This window comes from Ursus maritimus, unplaced genomic scaffold, assembly GCF_017311325.1.
Source record: "Ursus maritimus isolate PB19 unplaced genomic scaffold, ASM1731132v1 scaffold_24, whole genome shotgun sequence".
NCBI lineage: Eukaryota > Metazoa > Chordata > Mammalia > Carnivora > Ursidae > Ursus > Ursus maritimus.
This window is the reverse complement of record NW_024424897.1, coordinates 20,841,274-20,864,698: the sequence shown is the minus strand read 5'-3', so window position 1 is coordinate 20,864,698 and position 23,425 is coordinate 20,841,274. Positions and strand designations below refer to the sequence as shown.

The window sequence follows — 23,425 nt, the reverse complement described above, 5'->3', positions numbered from 1 at the left end:
TACCCACCGTGAGACAGAGTGCTTGCTCCATCCATTCTGAAACTACAGCTGCTCCCTCCTAGAATCTCCACTGGATTTCACTGGCAGAAGTTTTCATGGAAGCCCGATCTTCCCTACGGGTCCACAGGCTCACGGCGTCAGCGGAGCAATGTATAGGCAGGGTGTGTGCAGTGTCTTGGGACTACGCCCAGCCTCTGTGGTTGGGCTGGAAGCCTCTGCTGGCGTGTAGACATCCGGACACACTGTGAGCTCTGGGTTGTGATCTCGCCAGTGGAGCTCTGGTAAGCATTGTCGAACCAAATGGAATCGATTCATTTGTTCTTCCTCATTCAAACCCCCTGGCCAAAAAATTCACTGAAACACTTAAATTGTTTCTTTAATCAGGTTACATATTTCAAAGGTTTGGAGAAGTTACAGAAAACACCTCATTGATTTTCATTCTGATACTTTAATTGAGGTTTGTATAGGAGTAAAGCAAGTAAGCAAGCAAGCAAACAAAAAAAGAAGAAATCTAAAAAAAGCTATATCCAAAATCTCTGTACATTCTTTCTGAAGAATTTGAAATTTACTTTTTTAGTGGCCCAATCTGTTGTCATTCTACTAAAAACCAATGGCTTTTTACTTTTGAGTTTGAGTTTTTTTAGTTACTCTTTTTTTTTTTAACATTTTTCTTCTAAAATAAGGTAAGACTATGTTATTTCTCTCTTTATAAATGGTGTACTTTAAAATAATATTTTGTGTTAGACTTTGCTTTAGTTACATTATAAAAGTAAAAATTGGGAGAGTTAAACCTACTTCATGCTCTTTATGGTATATATGTGGATAGCACTTATGCTTTCATCCATTCATATTCGCATCAGCCAATACTCACTGAGTGTCACCACCAGTAACTGAGCATGTAATAAGCAGACCTTGCTCTTTGTTACAAAGCTTTACATTACTTTGTAAATAGCTGTCACAGCTAAAATCTTCAATGAAGGACCCTTTATAAACACATGAAGTGTGTTCTTTCATGTATGTGTTTTCACAAAATTAATGTCTTTTGTTGTTGCTTAATGGGGGAGAAGGAGGTCTTTTGAGTAAAGTCATTGGAGAATTGTGCTGCTTAAATTACACAAGTTTTGCAGTGAGTTAGTTTCAGCTAAGAGTTTAATACACTAACACATATGATCGAGGTGTGTAGAAGCATTATTTAAATCAAGAGTTAGCTTTGTAAGAGCTAGGAATATCAGTGCAGTTATTAGACATGATAATTTTTCTTTTCTTCTTTAGCACAATTATTCCTTGTGGCTGGGCCCAATTATGATTAAGTGAAACAGTTAAAGTCTCATTAAAATCATTAACATCATTTTTAACTTTTTGGAAAAATAACTATGTTATTCCACCAGTTTTTGGCTAGTATTTGTAGGTTTTTTGAGCTTTCAAATTTAAAGTATGATATCGTAGGGCTATTATTTTTAATTGAGGTAGAATTAACATATAGTGTTACATTGGTTTCAGACGTACAACGTAATGATTCAACAATTCTGTTACTATGGAGTTCAGTCATCCAATCTAGAAAAGTTCTCGTTGTGAAGATTTCCACATGTTTATTTCAGGGCAGGAGAATTTCCCAGCTCCTCTGCCATGTTGAGTTTTATGCTCTGGTAGATTATTATAATGTGTAATGTGACCAGAGGGAACCAGGTATTTCATAGCAATTAATTTTTCTGAACTATACCTGAGGACTAGATACAGATCTTGTCATTTAGAATTTAGAGTCCCTGCTCTTCCAGGTTGTTGGATGACAGCATCTACAGATAAATATTTATTAGATCCCCACTTGCTTATAGCTAATAGGAGGTACTTTTTGACCTCTGAGACAGACTCTGCTGAGGGGGTTAATGATTAATATTAAGTATGGCCAGTAATTTGTAAAGTTATTATAAGCACTACATAGCCAGAGGATTTTCAGCTTTTTTCCCCCAGCATGGACAAGGTGCTGCAGCCCTGATGTGATACATGTAGAATCTGCCATCTCCGGCAGGGTGTGGGGGTTGTCTTGCCCAGACCTGTGCGTTAGGGTATATTGCTCTCATTGGTTGAGGAGGATGGCATATAGGAATTGTGGGTGTCTGTGGGCATTGTGGTTCTAGATACCGTACAAAGTTAATTCAGAAAGAAATCATGGCCTCTGTATTTAAAACTCGCTGTACTTAATGAAATAGTTACAAGTGAACTGATGTGGAAAAGAATAAAGTATTTCCATATTTAAAAAATGGAAGTTGTAATTCTCTCAGGCAAAAAATACATATACAAAAGTAAGTTCCAGATTCAATAAAGATACAAATGTGAAAGGTAAAAACCATACAATGTTTAGATGAAAATATAGAATAATATCTTTAGGAATCAGGGTAAAGGAATATTTCTTAAACAAGACACAAAAAGTGCAAACTATGATATTAACCTAACAATTTTTGCTCACTAAAGGACTCCGTAATTATAATGGGAAAAGCCCCAAACAGTGAGCAGTTATTTATAAAACATGTAACTGACAAGGAATTAGTTTCCAGAATATACAAAGAATACCTACAAATAAGAAAGAGAAAAAAGAACCCAGTGAGAAAGTGGGCAAAAATATGAATGGATGCCCAGAAGAGGAAAGCTGGATGGCCCGTTTCATACCTGCCAACTGGAAAAAATTAGAGGGTTGGATAAGGGAAATTCTTATCCACTAGGAGTGGCTGTGTAAATAGGTACAGTTACTTTGGAAAATAATTGGAGCTGATCTCAGAACAGTGAGCACGCACCTACCTGTCATCCAGTAATTCCATTCCTAGGTACGTATTCCAGAGAAAGCCGTACAAGACTATGCACAGAAGCATTGTTCTTCACACTAACACACACACACACACTCTTGAAACAACCCCAATGTTCATCGACAGTAGAGTGAAGAAATACATTGGCAGATATTTACACAATGGCATACGATGCAGCAGTTTAAATGGAGGAAGTACGTTCTTGATGTGGATGAATCTAAAAAGCATGTCTAGTGAAAGAAATGACACAACATAATGTATGCAAGTCAATTCAATTGGTAAAATTTACAAAAACGGGCAAAACTAAATCACGCATGATTTTTTTTATTATGCTATGTTGGTCACCATACAGTACATCATTAGCTTTTGGTGTAGTGTTCCATGTATGATTAAGGGATAGACATACAGATAGTGCGGTGGATTGCAAGTAATGGTCACAGAATCCTCCTGAGGCTGTATGCACACCCTTTGCAAGTCCTCTTAGAGTTTGAGGGGCATCTGGACCAGTTATATTTTTTGAGGCTCCTGATACATTAAACAAATGGAAAAAAAAAAATCCCAAATGGGGTAGCCAAAATCACCATGTTTATTTTTATTTCCTACACATTACCATTTTCAACACAAAAGTATAATATGTTGGTGCCGATACAAGATTTATAAAAAATGCTCACTTATTTTAGTGCATTGTAGGCTGTGTGAGATCCAGTGCTGGGACAGTTTTGACTGATGAGATGAAGGTCTTCTTTCAACCCTGGAAGTGATCACTGAAACCAGATATCACCACATTGGAATTTAACCTCCAAAGTCTCTGAATGGGAAGCCATAGGCCGAATGACCCTCTTTCGGCAATCGGCCCCGTGTCTGGATTATTTCACCAAAGTCTGGTGTTATACCAAGGACAGCAGGTGGGTACTTATTTTATATTAGCTTGACTAAGTAAGAGAAAGCCCCACTAAATTCCTCCAAAAACAGAATAATTTTTCCTCTAGGCAAATTCCCGTTTCTGTCCTTAGAATCGCACTTAAGAACTTATTGTCATCTTAAAAATAACCTCTTAGCTCCTGCTTCTCGCCATCAATGGTTCATAAATGTAGAGGTCCATCTCAGATGCCTATCTACAAATGCAAACCTGATTGTTTCACTTCTCTGAAAAATTCCTGGCACTTACATGGTCAGTCTAATACATAGCTCTCTAAGGTCTAACCCCTGCCTACCTTTCCAGAGTCCCCTTCTTTCCCCAGCTCTACCCTTCAGTAACACAAGCCACGGATACTCCTCCACTCCGTGCCTTTGCATGGGTGTCATTCCTTCCAGGAAGACATCTTTGTGTTCCCAAACTCCTTCCTTTCCAGGGTGCCCAGCTGTCTTGGTTTGCCCGAGACTGAGAGGTTTTCTGGGATATGAGCCTTCGAATGTTAAAATCAGGACAGTTCCAGGCAAACCAGGACAGTTGGTCATCCTGTTCATCTCTCCTGTGCATGTCTCTCTGGGGTACACATGCATACACTCTGGTCCTGATTCCGTTGTTGAATGAATGGGTGTGGATGTGTGGGGTAGGAGATTAGGATGACTCTCAGGGTTCTGACTTGGGTGACTGGGCCATGATAATGGTGCCCTTTACTGAGGGGGGCAGTGGGACAGGGCTGGGAGAGGGTCCGGGGAAGGGTTGTCGCAAAGGAATACATGACGTGTTCATTTGCAGACATGCCAAGTTTGTGGTGTCTGCACTATCAGATGTTCATGGGGAAGACCTCTATGAAGATGACTGTTGAATGCTCTGATCTGGAAAGAACTGGGCTGATGGTATATACTCCACTTTGTTGATTCTCACATTATCCCTCATACACAAATTATCACCACAACTCTAGTTCACTTGGTCTTTTCCGAACTCCAGAGTCAAACCTCTGCACAGAGACCACAGGTGATGGGGAGGAGCCCTGCTTTGCATGGGCCTCCTTGCTGCCCTAAGGTTTTTCCTTTCCATTCTCCAGACTACTCTGCTGCACTGTCACACAACTGAACGTTTCATTCATTGCGATAAGTTAAAAATGTAGTAGTTACGGTGCTTAAGTACAGTTTGTGAAGGATCCAAGTCTGACCTAGACTTAGCAACTAAGTGGTAACAATCAATTAGCATTGAACCTTTTGGACTTTATTTTATGGGAGGAAGTGATCAGTGGTTCAATTTTATGATGTCCTTTCATGTTATTTGAACAACCCAAACTTAGTATTTTTTTTAAAGATTTTATTTATTTATTTGACAGAGAGAGAGACAGCCAGCGAGAGAGGGAACACAAGCAGGGGAAGTGGGAGAGGAAGAAGCAGTCTCCCAGCGGAGCAGGGAGCCCGATGCGGGGCTCAATCCCAGGACTCCGGGATTACTCCCCGAGCCAAAGGCAGATGCTTAACGACTGAGCCACCCAGGGGCCCCAAACTTAGTATTTTTGAAAACAAGTAAGCAAGTGGCAATTACTCACTTTGTTATTTTTCATAGTGCTTATTTATTTATTTCATGGTGCTCATTTTAATTTTTTAATTTATTATTTTTATTAATTTATTTTTATTTTTTAAAAGATTTTATTTATTTATTTGACAGAGAGACAGCGAGAGAGGGAACACAAGCAGGGGAAGTGGGAGAGGGAGAAGCAGACTTCCCACTGAGCAGGGAGCCCGATGTGGGCCTCCATCCCAGGACCCTGGGATCATGACCTGAGCAGAAGGCAGACGCTTAACGGCTGAGCCACCCAGGCACCCCACATTTTTAATTACAAAGAACTGTAGGCTCTCATGTCTGGAAGAGACCTTGGAAATTGTGTAGCTCATGTCTCTTATTTTATAAACAAAAAAGCTGGGGTGTTCATAGATTAATTGTTGGGGCATCTGTTGCCTAGCAACAATGCAAATATAGAAAGTTGGTCAACTTAATCAACATAATGTTTGCTCTCTAAATTGGTTTTCAGTAAATTTCCCTGGCCCAGGAAAGCTGCCTTGCAAACAACACCCTGATAAATAAACAAAACTCTCACCGATTGAATTATTGCTTAAGAGGCCAATAATATAAGTTATATGCCCCATATGTTCTAGTTTCCACCCTGGGGCTAAAGACCTGCTCTTTCAATATCTTCCTTCATTTGCTCCTAATAGCACAAAGTTAAAGTAGATGCTCTACGATGTGGCAGTGATCACTGGCCCCAGAATATTCCTCAAACAAGGCACAGTATATATAGATACATCAAACCAGATGGGGAGATGTATTATTAATTAGTCTTTGGGAACACAAACAGCATATGTGTTCACATTTCAGCTTGGTTGGGTATGTCATTACTTTTTAATATGCACACATTTAAGTTAAAAAAAAACTATAGAAAGCAGATTGTTGATTAAAAGAGAAGCTCTAGATGCTTACATTGAAAATATGTTGTAAGGAATACGACAGAACTTGAAATGAGTGTGAGAGAGAGAAATAAAGGGAGAGAGAAAGAGAGAGCAAGAGAGGCAGACAGAAAGAGTGAGCTTTTTCCACATCTAATTTTGGAAGGAGTTGTAAACAGGTTTTAGGAAAATGTCTATAAAGATCAACATTTTGTGAATTAGGCAGTTGGCAAAGCATGAAAACTGGCTTTTAAAAATAGAAAAAGAAATTAATCAAATCAATTATTCTTTGTTGAATAAGTGAATGGTGTATTCAGTCTCCAGTTATGTTTATTGAATGTAATAAATAGGGCATTTGAGTAGAAGTCAGGTTTTTAATCTCTAATTCAGATCCTTTTCCCCCCAGGCCCCACAGACATAGGGTCTTAGCATTGTCAAAACGGAAATACCATATAGCAAAATTGGCCCTAGAAGCAATGATCAATTAGTCAGACATTGCTCTCAGGGAATGCCTCTAGCATTCCTGCCTCTAGCAGGAAATACTGACATGGATTTTAATTTTAACTTTAAATTTTTTAAAGATTTATTTATTTAGGGGTGCCTGGGTAGCTCAGCCAGTTAAGTGTCTGCCTTTGGCTCGGGTCATGATCCTGGAGTCCCAGATTGAGCCCCACATCGGTCTCCCTGCTCAGCAGAGAGCCTGCTTCTCCTTGTGCTCTCTCGCTCACTCTCTGTCTCAAATAAATGAATAAATAAATCTTAAAAAGAAGATTTATTTATTTTTAGAGGGGGGAGGGGCAGAAGGAGAGGGAGAGGGAATCATCAGGCAGACTCCCCACTGAGTGGGGAGCCAGACGTGGGGCTCGATTCCAGGACCCCGATCATGACCTGAGCCGAAATCGAGAGTCAGCCGCCTGACTGATTGAGCCACCGAGGTGCCCCTTAATTTTAACTTTAATTTTAATGTGGGTGGTTAAGAAAGATGAACAAGTGTGGGATGGGAGAGTAGAACATGGAGACCCGAGGGGCCCTGAAGATAAAGAATTGGATGAGTTAAGTCAGCCTTCAGGCTCTGGGGTCCAGGTTATATATTAATTGTCGAGTTGGGATGCTAGCATATGATAAGGTAATCAATCCTTAGATAATCCTGCTGGGGCGTCAGAGGGTCAGGAGGAAACAACCCCACTGCGAAGAGCCCCATTTAACCTGATTTAGAAAAGTGAAGGCAGAGAACCACTATCATCGCCACAAGATTTCACTAGCAACAATACCCAGTGCCCACAGTAGAGCCCTTTTACAGTTTTGCGTTTTGTTCCTGTGCTGTGTCCCTAGCCTTCTAACCAGGGGCTTTATACCTTTCTGGGGACTTCCTAGGTGTCGGTGGAGACCTGGTTTATTCCAATTTTTTTTCCAAGAATGAGTTGCTACTATTCAGCTCTCACAACGCTGCTAATATTTTTGATGCCTCATGTTCCACAAAGGCCTCCTTGTTTGGTGTTTTCTACTTTTTTAAGCAACGAAAAGCCTGGAGCGATTTCTTATGTGTTTGACACATACGTTGAGGGATACTTAATAATCGCTGCCCAGGGCAAAATATAAAAGGATTTTATGGCCGAGTCTTATGTTGATGGAGTGGACAGGCTGGTAGCTACACACACTCTTTCAAAATAAATGCGTCTCTGTGAAATGAGCTGTCAGGAGGACTACGGGTTTTGGAAGCCTGGAGTAATTAAGGAGCAATATATTGGTTCAGAGGAACTGACATTAATGTTGACACATGAGGTTTCTGGGCAATTTGATCTCTAGCAATAATTCATTTTGTTCCCTACTGCAGGACTCATTTTGTTCCTAAGTCATTGGAGGCTTTATTAAAGATTTACCTGGTGGCTTTTTAAAAGCACGGTATTTACTGTAGTATGTGTTCAGTCACCAGTTATGTTTATTGAACATCATAAGTATGACATTCAGCCAGAGGTCAGGTTTTTAATGTCTAATCCATTCTCTGCCCCAGCACCCCAAATTCGTACCAACATAGGGCCTTCGCATTGTTAACATGGAAATACCGGACAGTAAAACTGGCCCTGGAGGCAATGATCAATTAGTCATAGATTAAAATGGAAACCAATTATCCTGGCTTGCCATGCTCTCGTGTTAAAGCCACTATCCTTAATCCACTTTGTCACAATGATTGCACTTTGTCTCCATCGTTTTGCGTTGTAGTATTCCAGAAATTTTATCCCACGTTCTTAATGTGGACACTCGAATGAAATCTTTTGGTAGAGCTATAAGAAATCTTTAAGGACTTTGTCCTTTTTAAAGTTCTGTCGAGGGGCGCCTGGGTGGCACAGCGGTTAAGCGTCTGCCTTCGGCTCAGGGCGTGATCCCGGCCTTGTGGGATCGAGCCCCACATCAGGCTCCTCCGCTATGAGCCTGCTTCTTCCTCTCCCACTCCCCCTGCTTGTGTTCCCTCTCTTGCTGGCTGTCTCTGTCTCTGTTGAATAAAAAAAAAAAAAAAATTTAAAGTTCTGTCGAAATGGGTTCAGCAAGTAGTTTACTTATTATTTCATAGCTTGGGAGTTATAAAATTGTACTAAGAGGAGCGCCTGGGTGGTTCAGTCGGTTAAGTGTCCAACTCTTGGTTTCATCTCAGGTCACGATCTCAGGGTTGTGAGACTCTCTCTCCCTCTTTCCCCATGCTCTCTCTCTCTCTCAAATAAATAAATAAGTCGTTAAAATTATACTAAGATATTTATATACACAGGTGATAATCTCCAAGGTAAAATTACCCTAATAAAATCTACCTTTTGGGATGAACCAGTTCTCTCGATGAGGAAAGAATAAAGTCAGAAAAAAAAAAATGGCTGCAAACCTGAAATAGACTCAAAAATTTTAAATCCATCTTTCAAAGATCATTCCAGAACTTGTGCCTTCATCATAAAACAATTCATTATAATCAATTTTGAGTTATTCTTCCATCTTTTTCCTTATAAGCCTATTTGCCCAGTGTTGCTCTGCTGTGCCCTGTATTAAGACTTGAATCACAGCATATGTGTATACATGCATATCGTAAAAAATTCATAAATGTGTATACACATGTGCTCACAACATTCTGCTATAAAGGAAATGTCAGATTTACATATTCCCTGATTTGGAGAAATGAAAGTTTGATGACAACTTTCTATTGAGAAGCATATACATTAAAAAATAGACTCAGTGAAAGAATTAAAGAAGGGGCCCCTGGGTGACTCAGTTGGTTAAGTGTCTGCCTTCTGCTCAGGTCATGATCCTAGGATCCTGGGATTGAGCCCCGCATCGGGCTCCCTGTTCAGCGGGGAGTCTGCCTCTCTCTCTTCCTCTGCCCCTCCCCTGCTTATGCTCATTCTCTCTCTCTCTCTCTCAAATAAATGAAGTCTTAAAAAAAAGAATTAAAAGAATATCTTCATCTTGGCGTGGATATTGAAAAGCACTATTCAAAACCATCCAACATCACTTTTGCCTTTTCACTGCCCCCGATCCAGAACCTGCTGCTAGTATTATAGATACCAACGGTTGAAAGCACGGACTTCAGAGATCTAGATTTAAATCCCCTCTCTGCCACTTACTTACTGTGTGACCATGGGTAAGGTTCTTAACCTCTCTGAGCTTCGCATTCCTCTTATGTAAAGTGGAGGCTGGTTAATGACACCTAGCATGGCATTGTTGTGAGAATTAAATGAAGTGACGTATTTGAAATGCTTAGCACAACACCTGACATATAGCAAGCACTCGGTGAGTTGTAGCTACTAGTAGCAGCAGGGAGCCCAGTAGACGTGCAAGGATTGTAAGCTTGGTGATGGAAACAAGGAAATGGCCACTACCATTTCCTACTCAGTGTGCACTAGGCTAGTAGCATTGTGTCACTGATACTGATTGAGCCTGTGTGGCTAGTATTAGGTACACTGAAGGACAACCTTCTGGATGAAAGTGTAATTGAGAAAGCACGTGATAACTTTGAAATATATACAGTGACCCAGAAGTATTGTAAGTGGGAAGAGCTATGAATGATTTACATAGGGCATCAACACATCGGATATTCATGTGCTGGGCACTGAGGATAGAAAGATGCATAAGACAAGGTCCTGTCCTCAAGTCTGCTCCACTCTGGTGTGTGTGTGTGTGTGCGCGCACGTGTGTGTGTGTCCATGTGTTGGGGTGGAGGGAACCAGAGAAGCAAAGTTAGTGTGGTGAGAAGTTGAGGGATAAACTCAGCTATCAGGTTGTTCCCTCCTTGGATGATGATGTCCAGGGCTGGTCTCATGTTCCCACCCAGGGAGTTTACAATCAAATGGAGAGGATGGATAAGGGAAGGGCCAGTGGCACTCCTAGAACAGTGCTATTCAACAGCAACCACATATCAAATTAAAATTTTCTAGGGCCACATTTAAAAAGGTAAAAAAAGAAAAAAGGTGAGATTAATTTTAATAATATATATTGTTTAAGTCAATATATCCAAAACATATAATCTATAAAATTAATAATGAGACTACTTTTTTTTTTGGAACTGTCTTTTTTTTTTTTTAAGATTTTATTTATTTACTTGGAGAGAGAGAGCACAAGCCGGTGGGGGGCGGGTAGGGAGAGGGAGAGGTAGAAATAGACTCCCCATTGAACAGGGGGCCTGATGTGGGGCTTGATCCCAGGACCCGGGGATCATGACCTGAGCCAAAGGCAGACACTTAACCGACTGAGCCACCCAGGCACCCCCTTTCTGAACTGTCTTTGAGATGTGGTATCTATCCACTTAAAATTCATGGCATAATATCTTCATTTAGACAAGCCCTAGTAGGTCCATGAGATTAATGGCTGCCTTACGGACAGTTCTAGAGCTCAGCTACTCAGTCTCACAGTATAGGTGTGCCCTGGGTCCCATACTGACCTCCTGAATCAGGATCTACGTTTTAATGAGATCCTTGGTGAATCACTGACGCTTGGGATGTGCTGCCTGATGACTTGAAAAGCTGATTATTTGAGATCATACACTCCCTCACCTCTGATCATATTCGTGCTGTACATTTCCTTGTCAGAGATTAGGTAAACTATCTTATCAGAACCAGTCCAAAGGTAGGGTTCATTTTAGCCCTTATTGGAATCAGTGGCATCACATTAGGTTTTTCTAAGTCAGAAGGTTAAGATATTTTAGTGAAAAATGAAGGGTAGGGCCAAAGATGAGACAGGGTCAACTTTTTATTCAATGATGACACTACCATTATCATCATAGCTATTCTTTTCGGACATATAAAATGTTCTGAGAGGGAGAAAGAGGAGAGGAGGGATTGAGAGGGTCTGGTTAGTTTCCTAATTCATGGACTTTCCATTATGTCAGAGTCCTTCTGCCAGGGTTGACTTCATGGGCATATTAGGAGGGTCTGGTGCTTGTTTTTTTTTTTTTAAGTTAAATTAAATTAAATCATTTGAGACAGAGAGAGAGCGCATGTGCACATAAAAGTGCGCATGTGTGATGGAGGGGAGGAGGCACAGAGGGAGAGAGAGGCGGGGGGGGGAGAAGCAGACTCCCTGCCAAGCATGAAGGCTGAAGTGGGGCTCGATCCCAGGACCCTGAGATCATGACCTGAGCTGAAGGTAGATGCTTAACCGACTGAGTCACTCAGGTACCCCTGTCTGGCCCTTGTCTTAATGCTCTGCTGTTGCAGTGTGGAAATTCTTAATAATTTTGAACAAGAGGTTCTGAATTTTCATTTTGCACCAGGCCTTGCACCTTATGTACCTTGTCCTGTTCTCCCCTAGGTGTGTTCTTAATATTCACCCGTATGCAGCTGTAAGAGGGTAAGTAGGGTTTGGGAGGAGCTGATGCTCTCTTTCACTTTCCCATCACCACAGTCTCTTTATAGCCCAAGAAATAAAAAAAGAGATAACCCAGGCCTTGGGGGGAACTAGACTCAATAATGTATGACATAATGGTGCTTTAAAACTGGATGTCAATGAAGGCTAAATGCTGTGACTATATAACAAAACACCATTCACCATGGAACAAAGGATAAGTTCCTAAATCAACATGTGCAAATAGCCCCACCCTCCCAGTCATCTCCACCAAGTTTACTATTATTCATCCACTGTTTGTACAGAGCTCAGGTCCATCTGGGCAATGCTAGTGAGTCAGCTGGGTCCATCCGTGTTGAAAGTTGTATATGGGTGAAAGTTAAAAGGTTGACTTGCTTCTGTTTTGTCAGAATTTTAATAATAAAATGTAATAATAAATTAAGTGTAAAAGCATATTGGTACTTTTAGTGCTCAGACCCAAAATCAAATGCTTTGAGCCAACTCAAAGCTTTGAGACCTAAGAAAGCCATTCAATTTTTAATATTAATCCACTTGGTATAATTTGTGATGCCTTAAACTCAGAGTTTGGTCCATGGATCTGCAACATTGGCCTTGCCTGGGAGCTGGATATGGAAGACCCACAGTGAATATTATCCTCAACGGGGAAGAACCGAGAGCTTTTCCCCTAAGGTTAGGAACAAGACAGGGATGTCCACTCCTACCACGTAGTTCAGCATAGTACTAGAAGTCCTAGCCTCAGCAATCAGACAACAAAAAGAAATAAAAGGCATCCAAGTTGGTAAAGAAGTCAAACTTCCACTCTTTGCAGATGACATAGTACTCTATTAGAAAACCCAAAAGACTCCACCAAAAATTGCTAGAACTGATAACAGGATTTCAGCAAAGCTGCAAGATATAAGATCAATGCACAGAAGTCAGTTGCATTAATGTACACTAACAATGAAGCAGAAGAAAGAGAAATCAAGGAATTGATCCCATTTGCAGTTGTACCCCAAACCATAAGATACCTAGGAATAAACCTGACCAAAGAGGTAAAAGACAGGACTCGGAAAACTATAGAACACTTATGAAAAGAATTGAGGAAGACACAAAGAAATGGGAAAACATTCCATGCTCATGGATTGGAAGAACAAATATTATAAAAATGTCTATGCTACCCAAAGCAATCTACATATTCAGTGCAATCCCTATCAAAATACCATCGGCATTTCACAGAGCTGAAACAAACAATCCTAAAATTAATATGGAACCAGAAAAGACCCCGAATAGCCAAAGTAATGTTGAAAGAGAAAAACCAAAGCTGGAGGCATCACGACTCTGGACTTCAAGCTGTATTACAAAGCCTTATCATTAAGACAGTATGGTACTGGCACAAAAACAGACACATAGATCAATGGAACAGAATACAGAACCCAGAAGTGGACCCTCAACTCTGTGGTCAACTGATCTTCGACAAAGCAGGAAAGAGTAGCCAATGGAAAAAAGATAGTCTCTTTAACAAGTGGGGTTGGGAAAATTGGACAGCCACATGTGGAAGAATGAAACTGGACCACTTCCTTACACCATATACAAAAATAAACTAAAAATGGATGGAAGACCTAAATGTGAGATAGGAATCTATCAAAATCCTAGAGGAGAAAACAGGCAGCAACCTGTTTGACCTTGGCCACAGCAACTTCTTGCTAGACACGTCTCCAAAGGCCGGGAAAACAAAACAAAAATGAACTACTGGGACTTCATCAAGATAAAACACTTTTGCATAGCAAAGTAAACAGTCAACAAAACTAAAAGGCAACCTGTGGAATGGGAGAAGATATTTGCAAATGACTTATCAGATAAAGGGCTAGTATCCAGAATCTATAAAGAACTCATCAAACTCAACACCCAAAAAACAAATACGCTAGTCAAGAAATGGGCAGAAGACATGAACAGACATTTCTCCAAAGAAGACATCCAAATGGCCAACAGACTCATGAAAAAAATGCTCAACATCATTCAGCCTCAGGGAAATCTCATACCAGTTAGAATGGCTGAAATTAACAACTCAGGAAACAACAGATGTTGGCGAGGATTCAGAAAAGGGGAACCCTCCTACACTGCTGGTGGGAATGTAAACTGGTGCAGCCACTCTGGAAAACAGTATGGAGGTTCCTCAAAAGTTAAAAGTAGAGCTACCCTATGCCCCAGCAATTGCACTACTGGGTATCTACCCCAAAGATACAAATGTAGTGATCCAAAGGGGCATCTGCACCCCAATGTTTATAGCAGCAATGTCCACAAGAGCTGTGTAGAAATCTGGGGCAGGAACCTTCCAGTGTGGCTGGAGCAGTGGCCCCTCACAACCCAAGCTGGTGCTGAGGGATGGAAGGGCCGAGACCAGGGGAAAGGAGGCCAGAGGTAAACGGCTATGGTGTGCAGACGGCCTTGTCCTGCGAGGACTCTGGCTTTTCCTCTGTGTAATACGGGCAGCCAGTGAACTTTGCCCGTGGAGTAATCCCGTATTATCTTTAAAAAGAGACCTATCGACCTCACTTTATAAAAACTGATTTTAAATGACCGGAATAGATAATACACCACTTTTTCTTTACAATCATTTGAGGAAAAGTAGTATCAGTGGTAACACACACACACAGATTTGAATGCAAAGAAATTAAAATAAAGCTACAGAACAAACTGGTAATGATTCAGAGTGAGACCCCAAACACCTCCCAAGTAGGGTCAGAAGCTTAGGACTCTGGTAATAGAGGCGGAGTCTGGGTAACTTGAGTTGCCTTTCATTCACGCATCCATTTGGCTTTCCTTCCACCCATCTGATCATTAGGAATTCTGGGAGCCTCGTGTCATCCAGGTGCAAATATGAGTAAGCGTGTTTTCCCCTCGGGGAGTCACAGCCTAGGCAGAGAGGCTAGCCCAGGGCTTGCAGGTGGACGGACATGGGAGCACCTGGCGAAAGTGGCACATAGGCGGGGTCTGGCACAGACAGCGGAATATTGTGCCGCAGGCCCCATCTGGCAGACATGGTATTCTCATCACAACAGACTGTTACATGGTACTGAAGCAGCAGCTTTCACTTTCCTTTGAAAAATCCTTTCAAGCTTATTCACAGCCTTTGCCTTTATTCCATGATCGCCAGGCAATTTTCTGACATCTAGTTTGTAGGCACATTGATCAAGAGACAAGGTGCACTGGATAGTGGTCAAACCCCAACACCACTTTCACTGTAAATGAATAGGGGTTCTCTTGTTAATGCGGTTTATATGATTCCATTCCCTTAGCTCCTTATCAGCCTTGAGTGGACTGATAAAATACAATTTCTGATCCTTCAGGTTTGAGGAATGGATCTTGGCCACCAAACGTGCTTTGAATGGCTAAGCGTAATAAAGTGCAGGGGTCTGGCATGCTTCTCCGGAAGTACTCTGTCCATCTTCCTCACCGTGAGTACAGATGTACAAGGTGTACCCCTACAGCCACAAATGTGACACTGACAGCCACATAAGGACGCGGCACAATAATACCCAGCCCTGTATCCCACAAAGTAGGCTGTCTGAAGAAGGGGCTGAAATAGCCCCAGCTTCACACAGGGCTGTGCAGAGATCTTAGGTGAGGTCTGGATACAAAGTCTAACACAGTATGTGCACAGTTGATAGTTAATAAATGAATGAATGAATTAGTATGAGGGCTTCCATTTATCTGTTTTAAAGAGGAAGACACTTCTTTGTCTTTAAACTCCTTCCTGTTTTTATGGACCAATTAAAACATGTTTTACTATGTTCCTTATTCGGTAAAGGAATTCTGATTGCATATTTCTGTAGGTAAATGAACATAAAACAATCATTTCATGTTAGCTTTGTCGTGGGAAAGAACACAGAACCCGGAGTCGAGAGATGTAGGATTTTACTCTCTGTGTTGCTGTGACCATGTTTCTTTACTTTCCAGGAAATAGTATCATTGAAGATAAAAGGAGTCATTTGGGCTCCAAAGTCTTAAATTCCATGTTGCAACTTTATTTTTTTCCCAAAGGTTTATTTATTTATTTTAGAGAGAGAGTGAAAGGGAGTGAGAGAGAGTTTGTGTGTGTGCACATGAGCTGGGGTGGGGGGGGTTGAGGGAGAGAGAGAGAAACAAAGTCCCCGTTGAGCGCGGAGCTCATGGGCTCGCTCTCAAGACCCTGAGATCCTGACCTGAGCCAAAATCAAGATGCTTATCTTATCCAACCCAGGCGGCCCCCTCCACCTTGCAACTTTAAAAGAAATATTTATTTATCTCTTGCTCCCTCTGCTGGATGAGATTGGCTTTGTGCTTTGCTCTTATAATGAATATATCGTGTAGCTGTGGGATTTTCTTTTTTCATTTTGTACTTAAAAATTCCCAAACTTATACTGAACTATAATTAGACTCGAGAAATCCTTTAACTCAGTGGTTCTCGTCATTAAGCTGCACACTGGACTCTCCAAGGGGCTTGATATCATAGGCTAAGGATATAATTCAGGCTTTTACCGTGTTCAGTGTTTTTGTCCTGGAGGATGGCATTTGGCCATATGATTTCAAATTTAAGAAACCAGAAGCCATGATACTTTGTGTTTTTAACCTGGGGACCATTGCTTTAAATCATCATGGACATTTAAAGGAATATATCAAAATATTGAACTAGTTCTGGGTAGGGGCATTCATATTTCTCCTGACTTGATCCTTCAAATAAGACTACGTGGAACTTGCCTTCAGGGTCCTACCAAGTTCTTTTAAGAGTATTGTGTGACTGCGTTGCTCTTCTACCCTTCTTCTTTCACTGTTATTTTACTTCAGATAACTCCGATGACTTCCTAGAACTCTTACGGTTTTTGTAGCTAATAGTGAGCCCCGAAAAATGGGCCTGCAGGAATGGCTGTTGTCTCGGCCACTGTGATTAAGAAAGCCAGATTCACATTGATTTTATTGCAAGACTCAGATGCATTAATGAGCCTATGTTCTAATTTGCTTGGTATTCAGACCTTTTAAATGTTTTCTTCCCAGATTCTCTTTTTTCTAAGAAGAGGCCCCTGCCCCCCCCTTTTAAAGATTTTTATTTATTTATTTGACAGAGAGACAGCCAGTGAGAGAGGAAACACAAGCAGGGGGAGTGGGAGAGGGAGATGCCTGATGTGGGGCTTGATCCCAGAACGCCGGGATCATGCCCTGAGCTGAAGGCAGACGCTTAACGACTGAGCCACCCAGGCGCCCCAAAGCCCCTGCCCTTTTAACACTTGGTCTTTGGCACTGTCTGCATTGTCTGCTTGTGCTGGGTCTGCATGGCACAGTCACCACTTGGTCCCACAGTCGTGGTCAGTGGCGGTTTCACGTCACCGACTGGCCCACATTCTCGTTCCTGTAGCGCCTAAGAGAGTGAGGCAATGCAGAGAACATGATTTTAAAATCTCCTCTTCCCTGAAGCTCTTTTATTAGGACACTTGTGTTAAAAAGAGAAGACTAATTTTAAAAAAATGCTCATGTATCATGGAGAGCAGAGTTGCCTAAATGACAAGAAAGATACATTAAAATCCCAGCCTCTCTTTTTCCTGGTCAGAGGAATTCCGAGTATGCCCCAGGGGAGAGTTGTGAGGCTAGAGGGTTTATGTCCAGTGTCCCCAGCCCCCGACCACTGTGTCAGTCAGGAAGGGAAGCCTGCCCCCCGACTTCCCACCCTCAGGCTCTACTGTGTATCTTTGTCAATTTTTGATGGACTCATTACATTCAGCCTGAATCGTATGAAATTGCCATTTTTGTGGGTCAGACAAGTGGAATATCAGCAGTTTCATATAGTTTGGCCTATTTCGAACAAAACCCTTGACCAGTATTTGTTTCAAGTAAGGAGTTAAATTCTTTGTTGTTAAAGGGATTTGTGTTCAATGAGCTGTTGTAGAAGGCTGTATATTTTTATTTTTATATTTAGTGGAGAGGGAAGCTTAAGGAAGAGAAGTGAATATCTGGTCAATCTGTTTTGGTTGTCTTTTTTTTTTTTTTTTTTGCTACCGTACATGTTATGCAAACTACTGAGATTTAAGGTTGCCTTGGGCATGAATTGTGAACGTTTGGTGTCCCTATATTCCCTCACGGGGCTATGCGGATATTGATCCTTGTCCAACCTGAGAGCCCCGATGAGGAAAAAGAATATTGAGTTCGGGCCTAAGTTGCCTCTTTGGTCAGCAGGGGGCGCTCTTGCTCTTCTTATCTAATAAAGCCCCCCCCCCCCCCTTTCCGAGGCTCCTGGGAGGTGGGCCCAGGGGAACCTAAGCTTGTGAGTCACCATTCTTATCCTTCCTACTCTGTGCAAATTGGCATTTTGCAAAGAACAGCATTGTTCATTGGTGAGCAACAGTTGACCAGTCATCCTGAAAAAACATTGGGGAAACTCTACAACTTTAACAGTAAAAAACAAAATATATCCTTTATATTATTTTTGCCATTAAGCATGAATTACCTGGGGGAAGAGCAGATACTTTTCAATCTCTGAAGTTATTACACCAGCCCTAAATTATTCACGTGTTCTTTATTTAGCCGTGTTCATGTTTAGTAGTGTGCAAAAGGTCAAAAGCAATCTCAACTGTCAGAAAGGTATAATAGTCTGTCCCCTTTCCCTGGCAGAGACGTTGTTATAGTTGGGCCTATTTCTGCTGTAATTTCAACTCATTTTCTCCTGGTCTAATGTCTATAGACAAGGTTGGCAGATTTCCTTCTGTAAAATATTTTAAGCTTTGTGGGCCAGAGAAACTCAGTTGTAACTATTCAGCTCTGCTGCTGTAGCCCGAAGAAGCCATAGACAATGTGCAAGCAAGTGGGTGTGGCTGTGTCCTGATGAAACGTTATTTATAATTTGGTCAACCTATAGGCATCTACAGAGATTTAAAAACTGGCTAATCTTCCATATATCTGTTATTTTATATTCTTTATAAGTGCAAGCTCTTCTCTAATGAACAAGAGAATAATCAGGATTTTTAAAAACTATTAATTTAAATTCCAGTTAGTTAACATACACTGTAATATTAGTTTCGGTAACAAGAGAATAATCAAATCCAAGAATGTCTGCTGTCTTGTGCCACTCCTGTTTAGAATTGATGCCTGGTCCCCCTTAAAGCATTCCTCACCAGCGTTGTTTCCTCTGCTTGGAAAGCTCAGAGTTTCTGTTTTCCCTGTAAGCAAGGCAGTGCCCCGAAGAACCGAGAAGATGATAAAAATCCACAGAGGTTTATAAGGAGATCACGCAGCAGTTTAGAAACCAGCACTGCTGGATTTGTGAACTTTTAATCTTTTCATTTGTCACGCCATTTAATCCATATTTTAAAAGAAAAATGCCACAGTATAAAATAACAGGCACTAACTAGCCTGAAAGATCCCAGGAAAATCTGGTTTAAGGTTTTTCTAGGAGTTGAGCCAAGAACATTTTTCTTTCTACCTTTCGATCTGTTGAAAGATACACAAGATACTTGGATGCCTTGAGGACACAGATGCCAATATGGAAATAAACTCTGACAAGTCGTCTTGCAGAGGGAGCAGCACTCAGAGCAGGGACCATTGTAAGAGCAGGAGCTGGCACTTTTGTGTCTACTGCCTGATCTCAAACCCATCTTTGTACTCTTTCTGTGAATGATTCTGTTTCTCTCAAGTTTGAGTGGGTTGGGGGAAACTGAGGTACACAATTGCTGCCTGTGGTTTCAGTCCCACTTCACCTCCTCTTAAACTCCCCCTTCCCCTCCTGGCTTCTGATAGTGGTGGCTCCATACCCCTCTCCCGCCCTGCAAAGAGACCTTCATCTGGGGCCGCTGCAGAGGGGAAGCTAGAGGACACCAAAGGCAGGAGAGGCTTTTATATCAAGCCGATTTTATGGAAATACATAAATGCCAGAGGTTGCTTCGAGGTATCAACACAAAGCTGGGGGGCAGGGCAGGAAGGGAATATCTGAGAGGCCTCCAAGCCTCCCCTTGCTGTGGGACTCACACAAGCACAGGAGGGCCTTCTAGATATCTTTTGGATCTTTTAAGCATAGAAGAGCCACTTAGAAAGTTTTATTTCTAGAGGATTGGGGGGTGGGCTCTGAATTCTCCCCCTTACGTGCTCCTGGTGGGTGAGGTGGGGAGCGGTGAACTCTAAGGACTACCCGGAAGAAACTGGCAGAGCATATTTGTGTATCAAAGCCTTGACCTCAGCTCCTGACCCTACTCTCCATCATTGCCCCACTTCAGGTGTCCTGTGGCTCCCTCCCACCCAGCCTGCCCAGGGTCTGGACCCCGGATGGGTGTCTGGCTTGCCCAGAAGTGCAGGCTTCCTTCTGCCAGTTGCCTGAAGACATTGCAGCACCTGTCTGGACGCTGTGGTTTTAACACTTTGCCTGCTGTAAAAATAGTCAGCAGGACTATGCTTGTCACTGGGGGCTTATTTCTACCTTCTGCTTCCTGTGATCAGGGAGGGCACAGACTGTAGACATCTGCTATTCGAAGGCAGCCCCAGTATGGTCTGACACAGAATCCCGTCCTGGTCACTCTGACCTCTGACTGGCCCAGGAACAGTGTGGCTGGGGTGGAAGAGAGAAGACTTGAGTACTGTCATCTCCTCTCTTGCTATTGGCCTCACGTGCATCCGTATTAGAGGTAGGGGCAGAGGAGGAAGACAGATAATGATGCCTTGTCTCCTGTAGAGAGGCTTCTTCTAGAACTTTCTAACCACCTAACATTGTAGAGGGAAGAAGAGGGGACAGAGTGAGAAATGGAATTACCCACGTCCCCATAACATGGCTCAGCCCGCTGTCCGTGCAGGAATGATGGAAGGGGCTACCTCCCTCCTCAGAGCTGCCAGCCCGTAGGTGTGTAACCTCTCCCAACTCTCAGCGCTGTAGCAAGTATAGCTCGTAAACTTTTAGGTGACTGTTATCGCTCTGTGTACGCTAGACCTTTCTTTGAATAACTGAAAGATAAATACATTTAGATTTTCCACGGCTTCCCCAAACACTTGAATTAATGAGTTTTCTTGGAATGCCCTTTTTTGGTCTGCCAGCTGATTATTATTTTCAGAGGACACTAATGACAACCCAGGCGTGATGCCTCCAAAGCCCTACATGAAGGCGGCTTGCATCGCAAACCTGCCATTCAGGTAATGACTGCCGCCCTCTGGAAAAACAAGCTGGGCCTCACGAGGGGAAGGCCGTGTGGTAATGCGTTGATATTTGAGAAGGGTGTGAGGCCCAGTCATAGGAGTTGACTTGGTGGAAATGGGCAGAAGGGTCACGGATGACTTTATGAAGTTTTTGTTGAGTGTGGGAGAAAATTTCAAGAGGGTAGAAAGAGCTTTACTGGAGAGACATGCTTTCTTTTGTCTCTCAGCTCAAATCAATTTCCTTATCAAAACACCAACAAAGGTGTAATTATTACGACTACTTACTATGATTATGGGTGACAGGCATTACAGTTGGGCAAAGGGACGGTTTTGTGTATTTTAATTTCCTTCTCAGAAGTTCTGACTTCATGAGCTTCCCTATTTTGTCTTCCTCGTAGTGACTGGCTTCATAGCAGGCATGTGCTAGAAGCTTAATAAATGCCTCCTGATTGGTTCTTAATTCCAACTCATATGTGGATTTCTCGAAAACAAAGAATGGTAAAATTAATAACAATAATGAAAACAGCCAGGTCAAGCTGGTTTGCGTGGAACAGGACATAATTTCACAGAGTTATTGTTGTTTTGCTTAAAACTTCAGCCATTGTTTGGTTCACTGAGTGACAAAATGGTCCTTGAAGAGAATCTAGGAAGACTTTTATAGGCGAATATGCCTGTGTAAATAGCGGCATACGTTTTAGTGCTGTGTGAGAAGCATGATAGACAACTTCTGATGGGTGTTTTTCACCCTTTCCAAGGGGTCTGGCTAGTGGTGAACTTTTCATGTCAGGTACTCATGCAATGAGGCCAGGAATAATTTGGGACAAAGTGATCAGTCTCCTTGGTTCCCTGACTTTATTGTGTTTTCCGCTGTTGACCAGAACCAAGAAACCCTTTCTTCAAGGATTTTCTTAATCAGTGAGTACTCTTGCAAGCCTCACTTGCCTTGAGCAAGATGGTGCCGATCGGATTCTAATGATGCCACCTTTCCTACTGTATTTTTCATCCAGTTCAACCTCTACTAAATCTATTGAGACTGGCTTGTGGATAGGACGTTCATTCTAGGGGATTTATCAATGGCTAATGGATTGAGCTCATCTTGCGACTTAAAGTGTGGTCCCTGAATCAACAGGTTCAGCATCTCTGGGAGCTTGTTAGTAATGCAGAATCTTGGACTCCAACCCAGACCTACTAGAAACCCAGAATGTGCAATTTTAACAAGATCATCAGATTAAAAAACACACACACACATATTAAGATTTCAGAAGCACTGATATACGTATAGGTTTTGGGATTAGATGTTGACCCCAAATGACTGCTTCCCAGAATGTTGGACATGATGAATGGGAATCTTCACGATATGTTTTTGTGATGACACTCTGGATAAAATGTTTCCATTTGATGACTTTCGAGCATATTTTGTGTAACTATGGCTCATCCATCGTTACCATCTTCTCTTTGTCCTTCTTTTTCTTATTCTCTGAGTGTGTGGGGGATATAACTTTGATAGAAGTGAGTGTAAGGTCTAACTGGACAGACTAAGGGGCGAGGTCCTCTAGTTTCGGAACTTGCTAAGCCCTTCCTTGGTGTTGACCTCTGTACACAGAGGATTGAATGCTTTGAGGTTTGGGACATGGGAAGGTAGCTTTTAGTCATAAAAGCCTGTCCGTCTCTAGTCCTGAGTGTGTATTTCTGACTCCTTTGTAGTATTCTAGTACAGTGTACATTCAGATTTCACACTACATTCTGGACTCTCACCTTAGATAAAGACCATCAGCAAGAGTTCATCAAAACGTGTTGCCTGCATTAAGGTTTTCTAGAACTCTTCAGCAACCATTTTTTGACTGCATGATACAATAAAGAGAGCAAGTACATTGGGTACAAATTCTGGTTCCACCATTTCTAGCTATATGACCACAGGTCAGTTAATTCATTTAGCCCCAATTTTCTTAGCCTGGAGTGAGGATAATAATACCTTGCAGGGTTGTGACAGTGTTCAATGAGATCGTGAATGCAAAGGTCAGTCAAGAATAGTTGTTATTGTTAAAGTTTCTTCTAGTATATGTGTGTACATATGTCACATGGGTGAGTTTACATTGTGCATGCGTACTTAAAATTAGCATAAATTGACATATGGTTTTTATTCAGTGACTCATAATTTTATTAGATGGCTTCTAATTTAAATTTTAAAGAGAAGTTTTGGTGCATCGGACAGTCCATGTAGTGGTATAACACACACACACACACACACACACACACACACACACACACACACTCAGAGTTCTTCGGTAAAACTCCTA

At 41.8% G+C, this 23,425-nt stretch overlaps 1 long non-coding RNA gene across 3 annotated transcripts in view; it reads left to right on the top strand.

Annotated features, from left to right (window-relative positions):
• Positions 1-172: 172 nt before the first annotated feature.
• The window catches only part of LOC103661961, an 82,606-nt gene continuing 59,353 nt past the window's right edge, over positions 173-23,425 (top strand). For all 3 annotated transcript variants that reach the window (XR_005837377.1, XR_005837378.1, XR_005837379.1), the window contains exons 1-2: positions 173-281; positions 3,479-3,703. This is a non-coding gene — a long non-coding RNA (uncharacterized LOC103661961). The remainder of the gene's footprint in view (positions 282-3,478; positions 3,704-23,425) is intronic.